Source organism: Enhydra lutris, unplaced genomic scaffold (genome assembly GCF_002288905.1).
Source record: "Enhydra lutris kenyoni isolate GAN:26980312 unplaced genomic scaffold, ASM228890v2 scaffoldscaffold21, whole genome shotgun sequence".
In the NCBI taxonomy this organism is placed as follows: domain Eukaryota; kingdom Metazoa; phylum Chordata; class Mammalia; order Carnivora; family Mustelidae; genus Enhydra; species Enhydra lutris.
This window is the reverse complement of record NW_019154105.1, coordinates 59,645,829-59,667,287: the sequence shown is the minus strand read 5'-3', so window position 1 is coordinate 59,667,287 and position 21,459 is coordinate 59,645,829.

Below are 21,459 nucleotides of genomic sequence, written 5' to 3'. Positions count from 1 at the left end.
TTCCTTCCTTCCTTCCTTCCTTCCTTCCTTCCTTCCTTCCTTCCTTCCTTCCTTTCCTTCCTTCTTTCCTTCCTTCCTCCCTTCCTTTCCCAGAGGAGCTAAGACACAGTTTACTTCTGAGCTGACCACTCACCAAGAATGACATGCTTCTGTGTGTTTCACCAGTGCTGTTTGTTTTCCTGTCTTTTCTCCTCTGAGTTATATTCTGTGCTTAGATCATCCCAGTTTTTCTGAAGACAGGCAGTTTGGTTTTAAAGAAGCACACAGTGGATTTGGGAAACATAGCATCTGTGCTTGGTCACCTGGCTTTGTGATCTCAAGAGAAACATTTAATAAACCTTACTTCCCTCATCTTTGAAATGGGAGTAAGATCAGTCTCAGAGTGTTGAGTGAGTGAAATAAAACACTGTCTGTGAAAAATACTTTGCACATAAAATTGATCTATCTTAATTATCATGTCTTTTCACATTTGTGGTTCTATCTCTTCTTTTGAAACTTACCCTCCATTTCCAACAAATGCTCCTTCCTCAAACGTGTCCTCTGTCATTCTTTTTTGGAAGGCTTGGGGCTCTGTGATGATTAATTTTATGTGTCAACTTAATTGGGCCATGGTGCTCAGGGAGTTGGCCAAACATTATAAATATAAATATATCATATAAATCTATCGATTTTTGAGTAAAGCATATTGCCCTTCATAGTGTAGGTGGGCCTCATCTAATCAGTTGAAGTTAGAGCATAAGACTGACCTCAGCAGAGCAAGAGGGAATTCTGCAGCAGATGGTCTTCAGACTCAAACTATAGCCTTGGCTCTTACTGGGTCTTTGGCCTGCTGGCCCACACTGCAGATTTTGGACATATCAACTCCCATAATCATGTGATCCAATTCCTTAAAATATATCTTATTCTATGTATGTACATACATATACTATTGGTTCTGTTTCCCTGGACAAGATGGCTTGTGATAGCATCCTTCTGAGGTTGCCACTGAGTTGAGAATCAATGGCCCGCCATCCAAGCCTGTAAGCTTCCTGGTCCATCAGGATACTGGGCTGGGACGCTGGTGCATGATGACCCCCTCAACACCTTATGCAGGGATTCTCTGGGGTTCTCAGTTCCTTTCTGTGAACTTTTTTCTCCAACAACACCAGACAAGGCACAGATATTTTCCAGGGATGTTCCTTTTTTTGAATATTGGGAGATTGAGGGACTTTGTGTCTGGCCTACTTAAACATCATGTTACTCCTCTCCTTGGGCACGAGGGTGGATCCATACTCCTACCATATCATTTGCAAAAACCTGAGAGCATCTATCATCTTCTTTGAATGTGACATGCTTTTTCTGCCTCCATTCTTTTGCACATTTTTCTCCTTTCTGAAGTGGCTTCCCTAATTCCACTCAGGGCTGCCTAGTATTCAATATTCCTCTCAAGTCCCATATCCCTCCACAAACTCTCCCTGATGACTCCTGCCTTAGCCTGCCTGCTTCTCCCTTGAACTTCAACACCCCTGAGAAATCTGTACCACTGGCTTTAGTTTTTTAAAAGTGTCTGTTTTAGATCCTTAAGTGAGGTGAGAGCTTAAAAACTCAAGCATATGGGAAATGGTTAATAGAGGGGCTACTATTCACTGTATTATTTGCCAGAGATAAATGTATAAGACATGGCTTGTATTATTTTTTTTTAAATTTCTTTTCAGTGTTCCAGAATTCACTGCTTATGCACCACACTCAGTGCTCCATGCAATATGTGCTCTCCATAATACCCACCACCAGATTCACCCAATCCCTCACTCCCCTCCCCTCCAAAACCCTCAGTTTGTTCCTCAGAGTCCACAGTCTCTCATGGTTCGTCTCCCACTCTGATTTTCCCCAACTCCCTTCTCCTTCCCATCTCCACATGTCCTCCATGTTATTCCTTATGCTCCACAAGTAAATGAAAGGATATGATAATTGACTCTCTCTGCTTGACTTATTTCACTTAGCATGATCTCTTCCAGTCCCGTCCATGTTGATACAAAAGTTGGGTATTCATCCTTTCCTATGGAGGCATAATACTCCATTGCATATATAACCATATCTTCCTTATTCATTCGTCTGTTGAAGGACATCTTGGTTCTTTCCACAGTTTGGTGACTGTGGCCATTGCTGCTATGAACATTGGGATACAGATGGCCCTTCTTTTCACTACATCTGTAGATACCCAATAGTGAAATTTCAGGGTCATAGTGAAGCTCTATTTTTAATTTCTTAAGGAATATCCACACTGTTCTCCAAAGTGGCTGCACCAACTTGCATTCCCACCGACAGTGTAAGAGGGTTCCCCTTTCCCCATATCCTCTCCAACACTTGTTGTTTCTTGTCTTATTAATTTTGGCCATTCTAACCAGTGTAAGATGGTGACTCAGTGTGGTTTTGATTTGAATCTCCCTGATGAGATTGATGATGAGCATTTTTTCATGTGTCTCTTAGGCATTTGTATGTCTTCATTGGAGAAGTGTCTGTTCATGTCTTCTGCCCATTTTTTGACATTATTATCTGTTTTGTGTGTGTTGAGTTTGAGGAGTTCTTTACAGATCTTGAATATCAGCCCTTTGTCTGTAGTGTCATTTGCAAATATCTTCTCCCATTCAGTGGGTTGCCTCTTTACTTTGTTGACTGTTTTCTTTGCTGTGCAGAAGCTTTTGATCTTGATGAAGTCTCAAAAGTTCATTTTCACTTTTGTTTCCTTTGCCTTTGGAGATATGTCTTGAAAGAAGTTGCTGTGTCCAATGTCGAAGAGGTTACTGCCTATGTTCTCCTCTAGGATTCTAATGGATTCCTGTCTCACCTTGAGGACTTTTATCCATTTTGAGTTTATCTTTGTGTATGGTGTAAGAGAATGGTTGAGTTTCATTCCTCTACACATTAAAAAGATTATCCATCATGACCAGGTGGGATTTATCCATGGGATGCAGGGGTGGTTCAACATTCACAAATCAATCAATGTGATAGGACAAATCAATAAGAGAAGAGAGAAGAACCACATGGTCCTCTCAAGTGATGCAGAAAAAGCATTTGACAAGACACAGCATCTGTTCCTGATTAAAATGATTCAAAGTACAGGGATAGAAGGAACATTCTTCAACTTCATAAAAGCTATCTATGAAAAACCCACAGCAAATATTATCCTCAATGGGAAAAAGCTGACAGCCTTCCCTTTGAGATCAGGAACATGACAGGGATCCCCACTCTTGCCACTCTTGTTCAACATAATACTAGAAGTCCTAGCAACAGCAATCAGACAACAAAAAGAAATAAAATATATTCAAAATGGCAAAGAAGAAGTCAAACTCTCTCTCTTCGCAGATGACATGATTCTTTATATGGAAAAACCAAATGACTCCACTCCCAAACTACTAGAACTCATACAGCAATTCAGTAATGTGACAGGATACAAAATCAATGTACAGAAATCAGTTGTTTTCTTCTACAGTAACAATGAAAATACAGAAAGGGAATTTGAGAATTGATTCCATTTACTATGGCACCAAGAACCATAAGATACCTGGGAATAAACCTAACCAAAGAGGTAAAGGATCTGTACTTGAGGAACTACAGAACACTCATGATGGGAATTGAAGAAGACACAAAAAGATGGAAGACAATTCCGTGCTCATGGATTGGAAAAATAAACATTGTTAAAATGTCTATGCTGCCTAGAGCAATCTATATTTTCAATGCCATTCCAATCAAAATTCCACCAGCATTTTTCAAAGAGCTGGAGCAAATAATCCTAAAATTTGTATGGAACCAGAAGAGCCCCTGAATTGTTAAGGAAATGTTGAAAAAGAAAAACAATACTGGGGGATCATGTTGCTTGATTTCAAGCTTTACTATAAAGCTGTGATCACCAAGACAGCATGGTACTGGCACAAAAATGGACACATATATCAGTGGAACAGAGCAGAGAGCCCAATTATTGACCCGCAACTCTGTGGTCAAATAATCTTCAACAGAGCAGAAAAAAATATACAGTGGAAAAAGGACAGTCTCTTTTATAAATGATGCTGGGAAAATTGGACATGGCTTGTATTCTTAAGTGGCTCATATCTAATGGGAGAGAGAATAAAAACCAAAAAACAGAAAATTAAAATGCAGTGTTATGAGTGTTACAGTAGAGATTTATACAAAGTCTTTGGGGGAGGGGATGACTGTAGAGAAGGGATCTATTATTGAACACCTGTCATGCACCATCTTATTTAATACTTGCAATAGTCCTGTAGGGAGGACATGGAGCAGTGTCCTCACCTTCTCAATGAGACCAAAACAGAAGTGACTTGCCACAATCAGAGAACTTGGTGGCATCCGTGGGTCTCTTGGTTCCAAAGCCCATGCACTTCTCCATTACCCGGCCTCCCAGGGGGGTTGATTGTAAACTGCTAGCAAGTCCTACTCTACCTTCGACCCTCTCAAACTCTTGTCTCCTTTCAGTAATTTTTGGACTATTTGTACATTTTCTTTTTTCTCATAAGAACTTTGATTTTTACTGGAGATCACCAAAGTAAGACAAGAAAAAAACCACTAAGAGTAAATAAAACCCTTCTTTTGTACTGTGAAGAAGCCTCTAGTTATCAATTTGTTGTGGAAACTTGAATTTGAAGGAATGAATTTTAGATTTTTTTATTAATTTATAATGTGGTAGCCAGACACCATCATTAAAAATCCAACACACTTTCAGCTATTCCATCAAATGTAATTCTGAAGATATATATATATATATACATATATATATATATATATATATAGAGAGAGAGAGAGAGAGAGAGAGAGTTTGTTATAAAGCCCCCCCCCTTTTTTACAACTAGGTTTGTTTATCTCAAGAAGTAATAGACTCAACTCTGCTTTTCATAGGGAGGAATGGTAGAAGCAATGAAAGAAAGAAAGAGAAGAAGAAAAGATGGAAATGTGGGCCAAGACAGTGGACCACTGCCAGTCATTCTGGGAGTGACAGTCTGCCAGTACATCCAGATCCATTGGGCATGGAGAACCCACACTCTTCCCTTGGATGAGTTTAAGATTCTGTGTTTACCCTTTCAGGTCAGGGGAGTGTCTCCCACTGCAGGGCTATCTTAGTCAGCTTGGGATATCATAACTGGGTGGCTTAAAGGACAGAACTTTATTTATGACAGTTCTGGAGGTCAGGAAGGCCAACATCAAGTTACTGGATGAATTTCCTGGGGAATGGCCTGCTTCCTGGCAGAGATGGATGCCCTCTTGCTCTATCCTCACAAGGCATGGAGATGATGCCTGGGTCTCTTCTTTCCCTTTTAAGGGCACCAATCCCATCATGAAAGCTTTACCCACATGACCTGATCCAAACCCAATTGTTTCCCAAAGACCTCACCTTCAAATATCATTACACTGGGAATCATGGCTTCCACATATGGATTTGGGGGTACAAGTATTCAGTTTATGCCGAAGGCTCCTCTGTCTCTATATTATAGTACCCAGTGTTTTGTCTTCTCCTTTTATCTTTCTCTTAAAATGTCCAATGTCATTTGGAGTCAATCATGGTGCTGGTGGGGCTTGATGGATGGATCTTCCCATGTATAAAAATTCTTTCCAACTTTATTTTCTAAAACACTTCCTCCTAACCCCTACATTATCCTATGTTCTGGCCAATCCATGATTCTGTCTCTTAACACTCCCTTTACTTCATGTGCTCACTCCCCTTGGATCTACCCTCTTTCATTTCTAACCTCTTTATCAAAGCACTCCATGATCTCTTCAGTGGAGATCTCTCTCTCTCTCTCTCTCTCTATTATTAGCTTTTACAGAACTATTGCAAATATTAAATAAGATGGTGCATACACATCTCTAATGTAGGGCTGGGAACATCTCAGGTGTTCAACAATAGATCCCTTCTCTACCGTCAGCCCCTCCCCTAAAGGCTTTGTACACATCTCTACTGTAGCACTCATAACACCACATTTTAATTTTCTGTTTTTTGGTTTTTGTTCTCTCTTTGTTCAAGAAACAAATTCTACTTGTGTCATTTACTAGCTGTGTGATTTTGAGGAACTTCTATAACACCCCCAGATTCACCTCTGTTTCCTCTCTTATTAAATGAGGAAACCAAATGCCTGTCATGCCTTGGGGACTTTGCAGATGCCATTTTTCTCTGCCAGGAACAATCTCTTCCTCTGATTTGCTTGGCTGACTCATTCTTCAGGTTCAACTTAGGAGTCACTTCTCCCTGGAAGCCCTCTTGATTTTCCAAGTTGTTTCCAAGTTGGGATCAAGGGGCCTGTCACTACTTTCTGTTACATTGTAATGATGTGTTTGCTTGTTTGTATCTCTCTCAAGGCTCTATCACCAGGCCTGGAGCATAGAATAGATGATTAGAAAATACTGCCCAAAATTAGTAAAGGCACTTTACTAATTTTGGGTGTAAAGCACAAGGCACATAGTAAGTGGCCACTTGATGAATTGTAGCTTTCTCTCCCTTATTTGTAACTTAGTGTGTCCTGAACTGAAGTTTCTGTTATTTTGTTCCTGTCTCTTCACTCAATTTTATACCCTTGAAGACTTGGATTCACTCAATGCCTGAATCCGCGACTCAATTATGTTTGTATACCCCACAGGTTCTAACATGAGGCACCATTCACACATACAATAGGTACTTGATCAAGGTTGGATGAGACAGTGATACATGTTGGTCTGAAATAATTTTATTTCAAATTGTCATGTTAGGAAAACACTTTACCTTCACTGGTGTCATGAGAGAGAGAGTCCACTTTCTTTCAGAATGGGGTCCCTTTTTTTTTTAAACTCTATTTTTTTTATTTTTTATAAACATATAATATATTTTTATCCCCAGGGGTACAGGTCTGTGAATAGCCAGGTTTACACACTTCACAGCACTCACCATAGCACATACCCTCCCCAATGTCCATAACCCCACCCCCCTCCCAACCCCCCTCCCCCCATCAACCCTCAGTTTGTTTTGTGAGATTAAGAGTCACTTATGGTTTGTCTCCCTCCCTATCCCATCTTGTTTCATTTACTCTTCTCCTACCTCCTTAACCCCCCCATGTTGCATCTCCTCTCCCTAATATCAGGGAGATCATATGATAGTTGTCTTTCTCCGATTGACTTATTTCGCTAAGCATGATACAGAATGGGGTCCCTTTTAATAAGAGGTGCTAAGTGTTTGTGGAACAAATAGATGCTGAGCACATCAGGTTCTTCTTGTTTGTGCAGTGCTGGATTTAAGGTGATCTCACGATGACAGAGACCTCCTGGTTCTTCATTTTGCCTCTTTCTAGGCCTTGCACATGGATTGGTACTTGACAAAGTCTTGCTGAACTGAACTGTGAAAAGAGACTTGGGTCTCAGCTTTCACCTTGATCTCTGGACTCCTCTGAGAGAACTGGCCACAGATAGTTTCGGCTTTCATGGCGGCAGACAGCATGTGGCCATACTAAAGGAGAGAAGCAAAGAGAAGAGGCATGGGTAAACTTTAAAGAGGAGGAAAACCCTGTCAGAAGTTAGGTATGGACACCCATTCTTTCATCTCTCTTGCCTGATGCCCATTTTAGGGACATCCCAAAGAGAGCAAGTAAGAGGCTGCCATTCCAGGAATGGGAGACAAGGGGCCGACATGTCAGATGGACAGACCAGGACAAAAAGCCAAGGTAGCACAGGGGGCTCTCTTCTTACTCTGCCCTCAACCCTGATGGGTGAGCCTCACCTTGTCCTGGACTACTCGGCCCCAGCCCTGTAGAGTAGCCAGGACTGCTGAGAGACAGCATGGGTAAGGAAGGTGGGTGAGGGCAGCTGCTGAGGGCAGGTGTGACAGCAGAGGTGCCTAGAAAGCTCTTTTATTTCATACTTGGATTTACAAATATAATGAGGCTTCATCTGTTGACTGCCAGGCTATCATCCATCAACCCTCTTCCACCAGAGGCAGAGACTAGGTCCTGTTGGGTCTCTGAAACATTGGTTTGTTCCCTTCTCCTGCCTCATAGGCTGGGTAAACAAAGGGAATGGAGCTACAGATGGAAGTTTGATGCACGCCTGTGTCTGGGGGCAGGCAAGTCTGTGGCTGGTGTCCCTGCCAGGAAACACACCAGCTGGTGCTGTTTTTATGTCTGCTCTCCCCGGCTCCAACTCCAACGGGGAGCAAGTCAGGGAACTGATGTGCTAAGCTTGCCTTCTTTCTCCCTCCAGCTTCCATTCTGGGTTTATACATTCTTGGCATGAGAGCTGCCCAGCTGTAGACCCTGATTCCTGGTCCTCCTGGTACAAAGGCTGTGATGATTGGCCTTCTGGGATGCAGGGAGGAGGTGGATGGCTTCCTGCACCTGCTCTGGCTTGCATTAGGGACTTCCCCTTTTCACCCACTATGCTGAGACAGCTTAGTACAAACGAACTATTTCTAGCTCATTTTAGGGGAAAAGTGGATTGAATTCTCTGTTCAGAAGGGAAACCTCTTGGATAATGCTAGTGCTGTACATTGAGAGCAGACAACCTGGATCCCACATTTAAGACTATCCATCCGCCACCTCTGTCACACTGGGTTCCTCAAAGTAGAGGCATTACAAACTCTTTGGAATAAAAAATTCTGATTCATAGCTTTACCAGGTGATTAACATTGGGAAGTTTCTTATTTAACTTCCCTAACTCTCTCAGTATCTTTATTTACAGAATGAAGAAAGAGTGGATGGATGGATGGATGGATAGATAGTTTCCTCTGTCCATCCACCGACCCATCCATCTAATCATCTGTTGATCATTTATCTACCTAGAAAGAGAGAGTTTTAATTCCAATCTCCTCCTGGTCTTCTCCCCCTATGAGTGGTGCTGTTTGTGTAAGAATATTACAGATTTCCAAATCCCATTTTATAGTGAGATGTTTATAATTTTGGGTTTGCTAATGTTAACCTTGCAAATCATGTATCTGGATATGTGTGTGAGAGTATTTGTGTGTGTGTGTGTGTGTGTCTGTGTGTGTTTATGTCAGTCATTAAAACTCTATCTTGAGAGGCATATAGCATCATGATGGTACTCTAAGGTCCAAGTATCAAAGTTGGATCTTGGCTCTGCTATTCACTAGTAATTTCACCTTAGACAAGTGGTTTAACCTCTCTGTAGTTTAGTTTTCTTTTATAAGATGATGATAATAACAATGCCTATCTTTTTTTATTTAGTTATTTTTATTAACATATACTGTATTATTTGCCCCAGGGGTACAGGTCTGTGAATCATCAGGCTTCATATTTCACAACACTCACCATAGCACATACCCTCCCCAATGTCCATAACCCAACCACCCTCTCCATACCTCCCCAACCCTCAGTTCGTTTTGTGAGATTAAGAGTCTCTTATGGTTTGTCTCCCTCCTGATGCCATCTTGTTTCACTTTTTCTTTCCCTACCCCCCACAATCCCCCACTCTGCCTCTCAAATTCCTCATATCAGAGAGATCATATGATAGTTGTCTTTCTCTGATTGACTTATTTCACTCTAGCATATCACCCTCTAGTTCCATTCACGTCATTGCAGATGGCAAGATTTCATTTCTTTTGATGAATAATGCCTATCTTTTGGTGGTGTAGTGAGATTCAGTGAGTTTACACAGTCAATACTGAGAACAATGTTTTGTGCATGGTGTGCTAGTGAAGTATCCCTCACTTCTTAATGGTCTTTGTGTTCCTCTTCTTTCCTTGTCCTCTTCTAGATACTCCTCTTTAAGTACCCTCAATACTTAACTTATATTATCTCACCACCCTCTGTCATGAGAATGGAGGCCCTGTTCATGTCACTTCTGTGTCATATTAAGATATAGATATATGGGCACATGCACATACACACAAATATGTACTTACATATGTAATATAAGTAATAATTTTAATGTTATTAGGAACTGAAGTTCTCCTTATTAGAAAGAGAAGATACAAGTAAAATGAATCGCTGATATATTTTAAAAAGAAAAAATATTAGTTCTGTCCATTGAAAAAACCTAGAAAGAATGATCAATACAGTAGCAATGAGGACCTTCACATCCTAATTTTTGTATCCAAATAACATTTCTCACAAAAAGAACTGGATTTTCTTGCAAAAGTACATTAGTCCAGGTCTAAGATAAGAAATGTATAGGATGAATGTGGGGCATCTTATCACACCAGAAAGCAAGGAAGCTATCAAAGACCCTTGGAGTCTTGTTAAAATGACTTAGGAGCAACATGAAGTTGCTTCTAACATGTAAAGATAGAAAAATGTAAATATCCTTTGCTGTGCTGAAGCTTTTGATCTTGATGAAGTCCCAAAAGTTCATGTTTCCTTTGCCTTTGGAGACATATTTTGAAATAAGTTGCTGTGGCTGATATTGAATAGGTTACTGCCTATGTTCTCCTCTAGGATTCTGATGGATTCCTGTCTCACGTTGAGGTCTTTTATCCATTTTGACTTTATCTTTGTGTACGGTGTAAGAGAATGGTCGAGTTTCATTCTTTTATATATAGCTGTCCAATTTTCCCAGCACCATTTATTGAAGAGCCTGTCTTTTTTCCACTGTATATTTTTTCCTGCTTTGTCAAAGATTATTTGACCATAGAGTTGAGGGTCCATATCTGGACTCTCTAATCTGTTCCACTGGTCTATGTGTCTGTTTTTATGCCAGTACCATGCTGTCTTGGTGATCACAGCTTTGTAGTAAAGCTTGAAATCAGGTAACGTGATGCCGCCAGTTTTATTTTTGTTTTTCAACATTTCCTTAGCAATTCGGGGTTTGCACAGCAAAGGAAACAGTCAACAAAACAAAGAGGTAACCTACGGAATGGGAGAAGTTATTTGCAAATGACAGTACAGACAAAAGGTTGATATCCAGGATCTATAAAGAACTTCTCAAACTCAATACACACAAAACTGATAATCATATCAAAAAATGGGGGGCGCCTGGGTGACTCAGTGGGTTAAAGCCTCTGCCTTCGGCTCAGGTCATGATCCAGGGGTCCTGGGATCGAGCCCCGCATCCGGCTCTCTACTCAGTGGGGAGCCTGCTTCCCCCTCTCTCTCTGCCTGCCTCTCTGCCTACTTGTGATCTCTCTCAAATAAAAAAATAAAATAAAAAAAAAAAAACAAAAAATGGGCAGAAGATATGAACAGACACTTCTCCAATGAAGACATACAAATGGCTATCAGACACATGAAAAAATGTTCATCATCACTAGCCATCAGGGAGATTCAAATTAAAACCACATTGAGATACCACCTTACACCAGTTAGAATGGCCAAAATTAGCAAGACAGGAAACAACATGTGTTGGAGGGGATGTGGAGAAAGGGGAACCCTCTTACACTGTTGGTGGGAATGCATGTTGGTGCAGACACTTTGGAGAAAAGTGTGGAGATTCCTCAAGAAATTAAAAATAGAGCTTCCCTATGACCCTGCAATTGCACTACTGGGTATTTACCCCAAAGATACAGATGTAGCGAAAAGAAGGGCCATCTGTACACCAATGTTTGTAGCAGCAATGGCCACGGTTGCCAAACTGTTGAAAGAACCAAGATGCCCTTCAACGGACAAATGGATAAGGAAGATGTGGTCCATATATACTATGGAGTATTATGCCTCCATCAGAAGAGATGAATACCCAATTTTTGTAGCAACATGGACAGGACTGGAAGAGATTATGCTGAGTGAAATAAGTCAAGTGGAGAGAGTCAATTATCATATGGTTTCACTTATTTGTGGAGCATAACAAATAGCATGGAGGACAAGGGGAGTGGAGAGGAGGAGGGAGTTGAGGGAAATTGGAAGGGGAGGTGAACCATGAGAGACTATGGACTCTGAGAAACAATCTGGGTGGGGGGGGAGGTTGGGGGAACCAGGTGGTGGGTATTGGAGAGGGCACAGATAGCATAGAGCACTGGGTGTGGTACAAAAACAATGAATACTGTTACGCTGAAAATAAATTAAAAAAAAAATAAAAAAAAGAAATTAAGAGACATATTAATCAGTGTAGTAAGGAAATGGAGGAACTCTGACCAGACTGGGTATTTGATGCTAGGATGGAGTTACTGTTGATATTTTTTAGACATGATATGGGATTTTAAATATGCTTTGAAAGAAAGGTCTTCTGTTTGAGAGTTATATACTGAAATATTTATAGATGAAACAGTATAATGTCTATACTTTGAAATTTGAAATGTATATGCTTGAAATGCTTTGAAATTATCTGCTGTTATGGAGTGGGAGGAATAAATAAAATAAGATTCACCATGAATTAATAAATTGTTGGAAGCTGGAAATGGATACATGGAGTTTCATTATATTATTCTTTATTTAATTTTTTATTAACATATAATGTGTTATTAGCCCCAGGGGTACAGGTCTGGGAATCATCAGGCTTACACACTTCACAGCACTCACCATAGCACATATTCTCCCTAATGTCCATAACCCAACCACCCTCTCCCTACCCTCCTCCCCCAGGACCCTCAGTTTGTTTTCATTATATTATTCTTTCTGTTCTTGTGTATGTTTATAATTCTCCATAATAAGTATTTTAAAACCAAAGAAAAAGTGTGATGGCCATAGTCTCTTTTCATGGGATTTCTCCATGGTCTGCTCTGTAGGCTCCTCCTTAAAATCCTCACTCCTTTCTGCCTATCTTGGCTCCCTCAGCTAGTCACATCCTTTGGATCCAGACCCTACAGTTGGACGACTTCATTGCATGAACTGTCTGACTTTAATTTTCTTTTTGCAACCAAATGATGTTTCTCTTATTTTGCTTTTCAGAAGCCACCTCCACCCTCATCCTAGATCTTGCCCCCTTCAAAGGAGTCAAACACACATAGATCCTAAGCTTCTAGGAATTTATGATACCATTCCCTTCCTTTGTCTCAGATCTCTACTCAAGCTGGTTTGGGAATTACCCATTCATTTTTCTTCCCTTCCATACAGTCAATAAAGTGGTGCCTTGGGGGTATGGCACTTTTGGGAAGGCAAGTGGGTTATTTATTTATTTATTTATTTATTATGTTATGTTAGTCACCATACAGTATGTCATTAATTTTTGATGTAGTGTTCTAAGTGGGACTTTGAAAAGCAGTGAAAAACATAAGGTGCTAGGGAAGTGGGTTACAGTAAGATGACCTAAAGTCCTCATCCTACCCATCCCCAACTGTGTGCCCTCTTTTCTATCAAAAGAGAACTATGGCGGTAGGAGAAAAGGCATTTTGTCATGGTGCCATCTTTTCTAGAAGGCATGGCCAGAACTGTTACCAGCTGATATAGAGGACTTTAAAAAGAAAGATCACGGAAAAAGTGAATTAATTTTTTGCATGATAGGGTGACCAACTGTCTCAGTTTGCCTAGGACTGAGGACTTGGGATTTCCAGCCTAAAACAAGAAAGTACCAGGCAAACCAGGACACATTGTCACCTGATAGTAAGATCAAATTCACATTTCTTTTTTTTTTTTTTTAAGATTTTGTTTATTAATTTGACAGACAGAGATCACAAGTAGGCAGAGAGGCAGGCAGAGAGAGAGAGGAGGAAGCAGGCTCCCTGCTGAGCAGAGAGCCTGATGCGGGGCTCGATCCCAGGAACCTGGGATCATGACCTGAGCCACCCAGGTGCCCCCAAATTCACATTTCTTACAGGCCAAGCCATGTGTGTGGATAAGTCATTTTATAATTGGAGATAAGCCTGTTTTTTTCAGCAGAAAATTAATAATTACTGTGAAAATGGATGTTTGCTTTTGAGAAATTAACTAGCCACAGCTAAAGGTGGTCGGGAGATTGGCCTAGATTCAGAATATCCACTGTCTTTCCCCAACTCATGAGGCCACCTTCATGGTATATTACTTTAAACCTGTGGAAATTTAGGCAAAGAAAATCTCTAATAACACTTGGCTGAGGTCTTGTAGTTTCAAAACAATTATATCAATATTCCTAATAACAATATTACTGAAAATACTTCAAGATTCCTTTCTGGTTGTTGTTTTTGTCTTCAAAGGGATGTACAATCAAATTACTGTATTCTAAATTTCAGTTAAAATAATCCTTTTCTCTGAATGGTTAAGCCACTAACTCCAAACACTATTAGCTTTGTTTGTTTAATTTTGCTTTTGATTTTTAGGATTTGTCATTTTGAAATTTAAGAACTTTTAGTTATGACAATGGTGGTTGGGTAGGAGCTTCGCCCATTAACTTGGCCAGGAGAGAATTTTGATTCCTTTTTCCATCTCAAAGCCCCATTCTTTGGTAGAAATGTACAATGGTGTAGTCACTATGGAAAACAGTATGGAGGTTCCTCAAAAATTAAAAATAGAAATACCCTATGGCCCATCAATCCCACACGTACATACACATATATATATATATATATTTTTTTTCAAGATCCTGATTCCAATATAATTGAAATCAGGATCTTGAAAAGATGTTAATACCCTTATGTTCCTTGTAGCATTATTATTCATGGTAGCCAAGATATGGAAACAACCCAATATCTATCCAAAGATGAAAGGATAGAGAATTATATGCATATGGTACAATACATATATGGTATATGTATATAATGGAATATTATTTAGCCTTAAAAAAGAAGGAATTCCTGCCATTTGTGATAACATGGTTAAAGCTTAAGGACATTAAATTAAGTGAAATAAATCCTGTCACAGAGGAACAAATACTCTATTATTCTACTTATAGGTAGTATCTAAAATAGACTAGTAGAAATCAAGAATAGAATTATGGTTGCCAGGGGTTGGGGTTAGAGGAAAATGGGGATTTGCTAATTAAAAGGTATAAATATTCAGTTATGCAAGAGATAAGTGCTTATAGATAGTACTACTGTCATGTGCACTTAAAAATCTATTAAGAGGGTAGTGATCTCATGTAAGTGTTCTTATCACAAAAACAAAACCAAATATGAAAAGCAAAGGGATACAAGTAAGCTTTTGGAAATGATAGATATGTTTATTATCTTAACTGTGGTGATGGTTTCATGGGTGTTTGCATATATCCAAACTCATCAAATTGTACATGTTAATTATGCCCAATTTTTTGCTTATCAACTATGTCTCAACAAAGATGTTTGAAAAACAAGATCCATTCCTTGTCACAGAAGTTACTTCATCTGAGGATGAGTAGTAGATTCCACCTTCCTTTCCACAGGGACAAAATAAATGGAAAATATTTGTGCACCAGAAATAGGAGTTAATCAAAGAAAAATTATTAGAACTTTTGTCTTAGAATATAGAGTGCTGAGGGATAGAAAGAACCCATTAGAACTATATTCCACCAAAATTCAAAAGAATAAGTATTGTATGGACCCATATATCACATTTTATTGATGTGAGGTCCAGAATTAATTTTTTTTCTTTCAGCATTAATGCAATTTTAGTGTCATTCTGAAAAATACCATTTTGTTGTGAATTGTATAGAGATGGGCTGGGAGAGTGGACAAGGCATCACCATCTTCTAAGTTTAGAGCTTCCAGCTTTGGGCTTTAGCAGGGCTGGATCTCCCAGCGTCTTCTGTATGTTTCTACCTGGCAGGGAGAGTGAGAACAGACTGGTCAAGACCCAAATCACCTGGTGGACAGATGGGACCAGCTGGAGACTGTTTTCAGGGAGATACTTCTCTATGTAAATTCCTCTGCACTGGGGAGGGAGCATCAGACAACCTTCCCTCCTCTTCTCCTCTCCACCTTTCTGCCTCTCAGTGGCCCAAGTCCTGTTTCTATGTCTGTCTGTCTGTGTTCATTAATAGACAGTACCCCATAGATGTCTGATGTGAAATTGAATCAGCAGTCATTAGGTAGTGGGTCTGCAATAGGCACAGAATTAGGCCAGCGAGTCTGACATACTGGATTCTTATGATACATGCCTCTAAGCTCCAGAACTTTTAACATCTCAAATTTGGATGCATCTCGTAATGGAAGGCATCATATTGGATGAGACATAGTAATCCTTTATGACTTTTTGAGCTTTATTTTATATTTCTGCCTTCTCAGTAAGAAAGTCTAGTTGTCATAAATGAGGCATCAAAATATATCAACAAAGAATTCAAAAGAGCTTTGAATTCAGGGCCAAGGGACCTAGAATTAATTTCTGATCCTGCTGCTTTTGAGCAGTGTAACTACTAGCAAATAATTTCCTTTTCTTGAGTCTCTGTTCCCACATCTGCAAAATGTAAACATTGGATTAGCTGGTTCCTCAGAACTCCTTTAAAGGCACCAGGAGTGGGGAGGGGGTGGCAGGTGGGTGTGGCTCCCGAGGTCCCCCCATCAACTTCAACCTAGTACTGTTCTGTGTTATGTAGTCTTACAAAACAGACTTGCTTGTTTTTAAGTTTTCTTTTGAAGAATGGCTTCTGTTGTTAGAGAAGAAAAAGCTTAGAAAACATTCCAGCTGGCATTTATATCTGCCACTGTGGGTCTAAAGAAGGTTATTAACTTGAAGCCAGATTTTTCTACCGTCCTTTGAATGATGCCAATTGACTTATGTTAGAGGAACAGTAAATCAGTGTTATTAAAATATAGACATTGAGACAGCTAGACCTACCTGTGATATGGCATTGGTCAAGTAATTATGATGATAGGGATTGTTCTGATACCTCCCTCATGGGATTTATCAGGGAGACAGTTCATGAAAAGGCCCATGCAATGGCTGATCAATAGGGATCTTAGCGGCCACAGCAATGACCACTATCTTTATCCCCTGGATATGAATTGGGGAGAGGACTTCATTCCTTCTCACCAGAGTATCTACATTGGAACTATACCCTCTCCACTCCCAATCCCATCCATAGAAAGTCTCATAAATCTTGGACTCATGCTCATGCCCAAGGGACATTCACCATCAGAGATGACCTTAGCATGTAGAGTTCGTTGTTTATTTCAGCAAACCAAAAGAGTAAGGAAGTGCTCTCAGGCTGGTAAGGGACATAACAAAGGCTGACAATGGTGACAAAAGCAGCCTGAAGTTAATTTGAAGACTATTCATTGTGGCATGATCCAGGGCAGGCAGGGTGACAGGATATATCTCCTGCCATGCAGGAGCTGGCAGACTGGTGGGTAATCAGGGTAGACACAGGAGTAAATGAAATGCCAAGGAGCTCAGAGCAGGGAGTGATTGATCCCTACATGCAGGCCTGGGAAGGTTTCCTAGAGGAACCAACATTTGAACTGAACTTTGAAGCAGACAAAAATAATCATAGGTGGGACACTGGAAAGGAGAGGGCTTCTCATCCAGTGGCAGGGCAAAAAGAGTGGCTTCCAAAATAACACTAAATAAAGTCAAGCAGTGGTTAAGAAAAACCATAGTTAAAGTTGCTTCTTAAATGCTTGATACTTAATGAAGCACTTTGCATGGATTTTTTCATGTAGTTCATTCAGTCCTTAAATAGTCCTCGGTTGCAAATTTTATTAATATCCCCATTTTATAGATGAGGAAACAGAAGCACCCAGAATGAAGTATCTTGTTCAAGTTGGTGGGGTAGCTTGGATTTGAACTCAGACATTCATGCTTTTAGCCAATAGCTAACATCTATATTAATGCTGGTTAACCAGATTGGAACCAGACTGTGGGCAGTCAGAAGCCATGTATACAAGTCAGGAAGATAATGCTGCTCCTTTCTTCTAGGACGGGGTTTCTCAATCAAGGCACTGTCAACATTTTAGGCTGGATAATTCTTTGTAGTGCAGGGCTTTTCTATGCAATGTGGGGTGACTAGCAGCCTCCCAGGCCTCTACCCACTAGAGGCCAGTAGTACTGACTCTCCTAGCTGTGACAACCAAACATGTCTCCAGGCATTCTAAACGTCCCCAAGGAGGCAATGTCTCCCCTGGCTGGGAACCGCTGCTGTAGGCAGTTTCACACAAGACACACGGTTTGTCACTCTGAATTAGCAGAGCAAAAGCCTGCTGAAATTCACTCTGTTGTGCACAAAATTGTCTCCAGCAAACTCTCAGTGTTGACATTGTTCATCTCAGCAGCTGGGGTCCTGATTTCTGCAAGGTGACTCACAAGCCCCAGTTTATGGGAGTCAGTGGTTATCTGTTCTGACATGATCGCTTGTGTGTTTGAAGGAGGTGGGGCCATGAGACTCATCAAAGCCTGCTGGATGCACAATTACCTCTCTGCATTGTGCTTGCCAAAGCATGACTGTTGGAACACCTTGATCCCAGGCTTGTTTTGTTCTGACCAGCAATAGAAGTTTTGAACCTTAGACTGAGTAGTGAAATTGATTATATATTTAATTCGCTACAAACCTACCAGCTTGTGCACCTATTCATCCTTCATTTTCTGGGCCCACCTCCACAGACAGCACTTATGTAAGTGCTTCCTCAACGCATTTTCCATGATGACTGGGGCTTTCCAGAGTAGGTTTGTTGGGATAGTTGCATTACCAGTATCTCTCCCTTAGAGCTTTAGAAGAGGGACCCTGGGTAGGCTCAGCAGGAGGCATTTGGAGGTTGGGTTTGGAATATAGGATAAGTCTGAACCTCAGAAGTAATAGCAGAAATGGACAGTGGGGAAAGTAAAAAATCAAAATCAGAAAGGGAGGCCCTTGTGTTTTTCCAAAACTTAGATATTGAGCCACACTCTTGGTAGGGGACACGAGAGCAAGAGGAAGGAGTCTGGAGCAATTATGTGTAACTGTAGCTGTTCCATGAGGCATGTGGTAAACAAACATTTAATGGGCACTAGCTAGGAACCAGACACTGTGCTTGTGCGCCCATCAGAACCACACCATGAAGCACGTTCCACCTTCCTGGAAACAGAGGCAGAGAGGAGTTATGTACCTGCTCCAAGTTATGCAGCTGGAATGTGGAAGCGTCAGTGTGGGAATGTAGTCTATCTGATCCCAGAGCTCAGGACACGAGCCACTGAGGTCTGTACTGCTCTTGGAGCAGGTGTGCTTCTTAGGATCAGGACCTAGGGAGGCTGGCCTAATTTAAAGCATCAGGATAAGATAGATCAGAAAATTATGTTAACCATTCTCCTGGGGTAGAGCCAAGAAGGAGAAGAGGCCCTTGGTCACAACTGGTAATTCTGATCAGGGACCTTTTGGTTTATATACCTTCCATGGAAGATATAGTGAAGGTCCTGAACCCATGAATCCTTGTCCCACTGGCTAATGGAATGGATGTATTAGTTTACTTGGGTTATCATAACAAAGTACCACACACTGGAAGGGTTAAACAACAGAAATTTCGGATCTCAGCTCTGGAGGCTGGAAGTCCAAGATCAGGGTGTCAGCAGAGTTCTTTCTGAGGGCTATGAGGATTTGTTGCATGTCTTTCCTCTAACTACTGGTGCTTTGCAGGCCATTTTGGCTTATGGGATGCATACCCTCATCTCTGGCTTCATCCTCACATGGTGTTCTCCCTTTGTCTTTCTCTCTGTGTTCAAATTTCCCCTTCTTCTTCTTTTTTCTTTAAATATTTATTTATTTTTTAAATTTTAGAGAGACAGTGTGAGCAGGAGTGGGATGGGGAGGAGCAGAGGGAGAGGGTGAGAATAGCAGATTCCCTGCTGAGTGCGGAGCCTGACATAGGACTCTATCCCTATATCTGGGATCATAAACTCAGATGAAATCAAGAGTTGGATGCTTAACCGACTGAGGCACCCAGATGCCCCTCAAATTTCACCTTCTTATAAGGGCACCAGTCATATTGGATTAAGGCCCAACCTAATGACCTTGTCTTAACTTTATCATCTGTAAAACCCCATTTCCAAATAAGGTTATATTCATAAGTACTGGGAGTTAGGGCATTAGTATTTTCATGGGGACACAACTGAACCCATAACAGGGTGCCACCCAGTAAAAGATAGAATCATTATTAGTTGGGGCTGAACCCCTCTATGAACTGTGTTGGACCAATGAGATCAATGGGGTTGTGTATTCCTTGAATGTAAGTCTTTGGAAGTCAGCAAGAACTGTCCCCTTTGTCCCTTCTGGCCCCTACCCCACCTCTTGTCCTACATGACACTTGGGTATTATAATGAGTGAAGAAAACTTGAGAGCATTTAGGGTCTGGTAGCACTAGGAGAAAACAGAAGAAAGAGGTCAGTAATCGTTTTATGTATAATTCTGTCTTCCCTCATCAATGTCATCTTCCAGTTTTCTGGCCCCTTTCATGTGAACTTGAAATTCCATATTCTTTTTGGCCCATGCCATAGAACATTCTCTTTAAAATTAGCTTTTCTCTCCTTCCCTCCTTCCTTCCTTCCTTCCTTTCTTTCTTTCTTTCTTTCTTCCTTCCTTCCTTCCTTCCTTCCTTCCTTCCTTCCTTCCTTCCTTTCTTCTTTTGGAAGGGGAGGTAGATTGGAAGGAAGATGCCATATTCCTTTCCTGGGGAATAGAGTACAATGAGTGTAATTTAATGAGGAGCTGGCAGGAAGTCTAAACCTTCCTCTATACTCTCATGTTTGTCCCTTTCCCTTGATCCTTACTTTCCTCAGCCAGAGGGACTTGAAGGCATTTAATCATTAGGTGGAATTGATTGCAGAAATGGGATGTGGTGAACACTCTATGAAGGCAGGAGCTGGGGAAAGAAACCAGGACTGCCAAAGTAACATTCACTCCCATTCTAGCTGAGCTCAGCTCAGATGTAGGAGACAAACTTTTCGATTAGCTTATTTTATGTGGATGTATGAATGTCAGGTGATCCAACTGTACTAGAATATTTGTATTTCATCAAATTACTGTTATTAAGCACCATCTTCAAGTAGCAATATAGTGAGCTAAATAAGGAAGGAAAGAAGGAACTAACATTTTTGAGCACGTATTAGGTGTCAAGCACTGAATTAGACTTTTCCATATATTGTCTTGTTGAATCCATCTAAGCCAAGGAAGCAGGTAAGATTATTTCCATTTTACTGATGAAGGTGAAAAGGCACGACGGAATTAGGTAAAATTAGACACTATTTCTATGTCTCATAGGCTTTGTTAATAAATGCCTTGATGTCAAGCAAACTTGCTGAACCTACTTGTTCAATTTTTAGGGGATTCCTTGGGATTTTCTGTATGTACAATCAAATCATCTGCAAATAAATACAATTTTACTTTTTTCCCCCAATCTATTTGCCTTTGTTTTTTACTGTGTTTAATTTCTCTGCCTACAACCTCCAGTACAATATTGAAACGAAAGTGGTGGAAGTGGACATCTTTGTGTTCTACTCTTAGGGAAAAATCTTTGTTTCTCATTACTAACTGTCATGTTAGTTGTGGGATTTTTGTATAAAACCTTATCAGTTTGAGGACATTTCCTTCTATTTCTAGTTTGTTGAGGTATTTATTTGTTTATTTTTAAATCATGAAAGAATTTTGGATTTTGTCAAATGTATTTTTTCTCTATTGAGATGGTCATGTGGATGTTATTCTTATTTTATTAACATAGTGTATTACATGGACTAATTTTCATATATTGAACCAACTTTGTATTTCTGGGATAAGTCATGATGT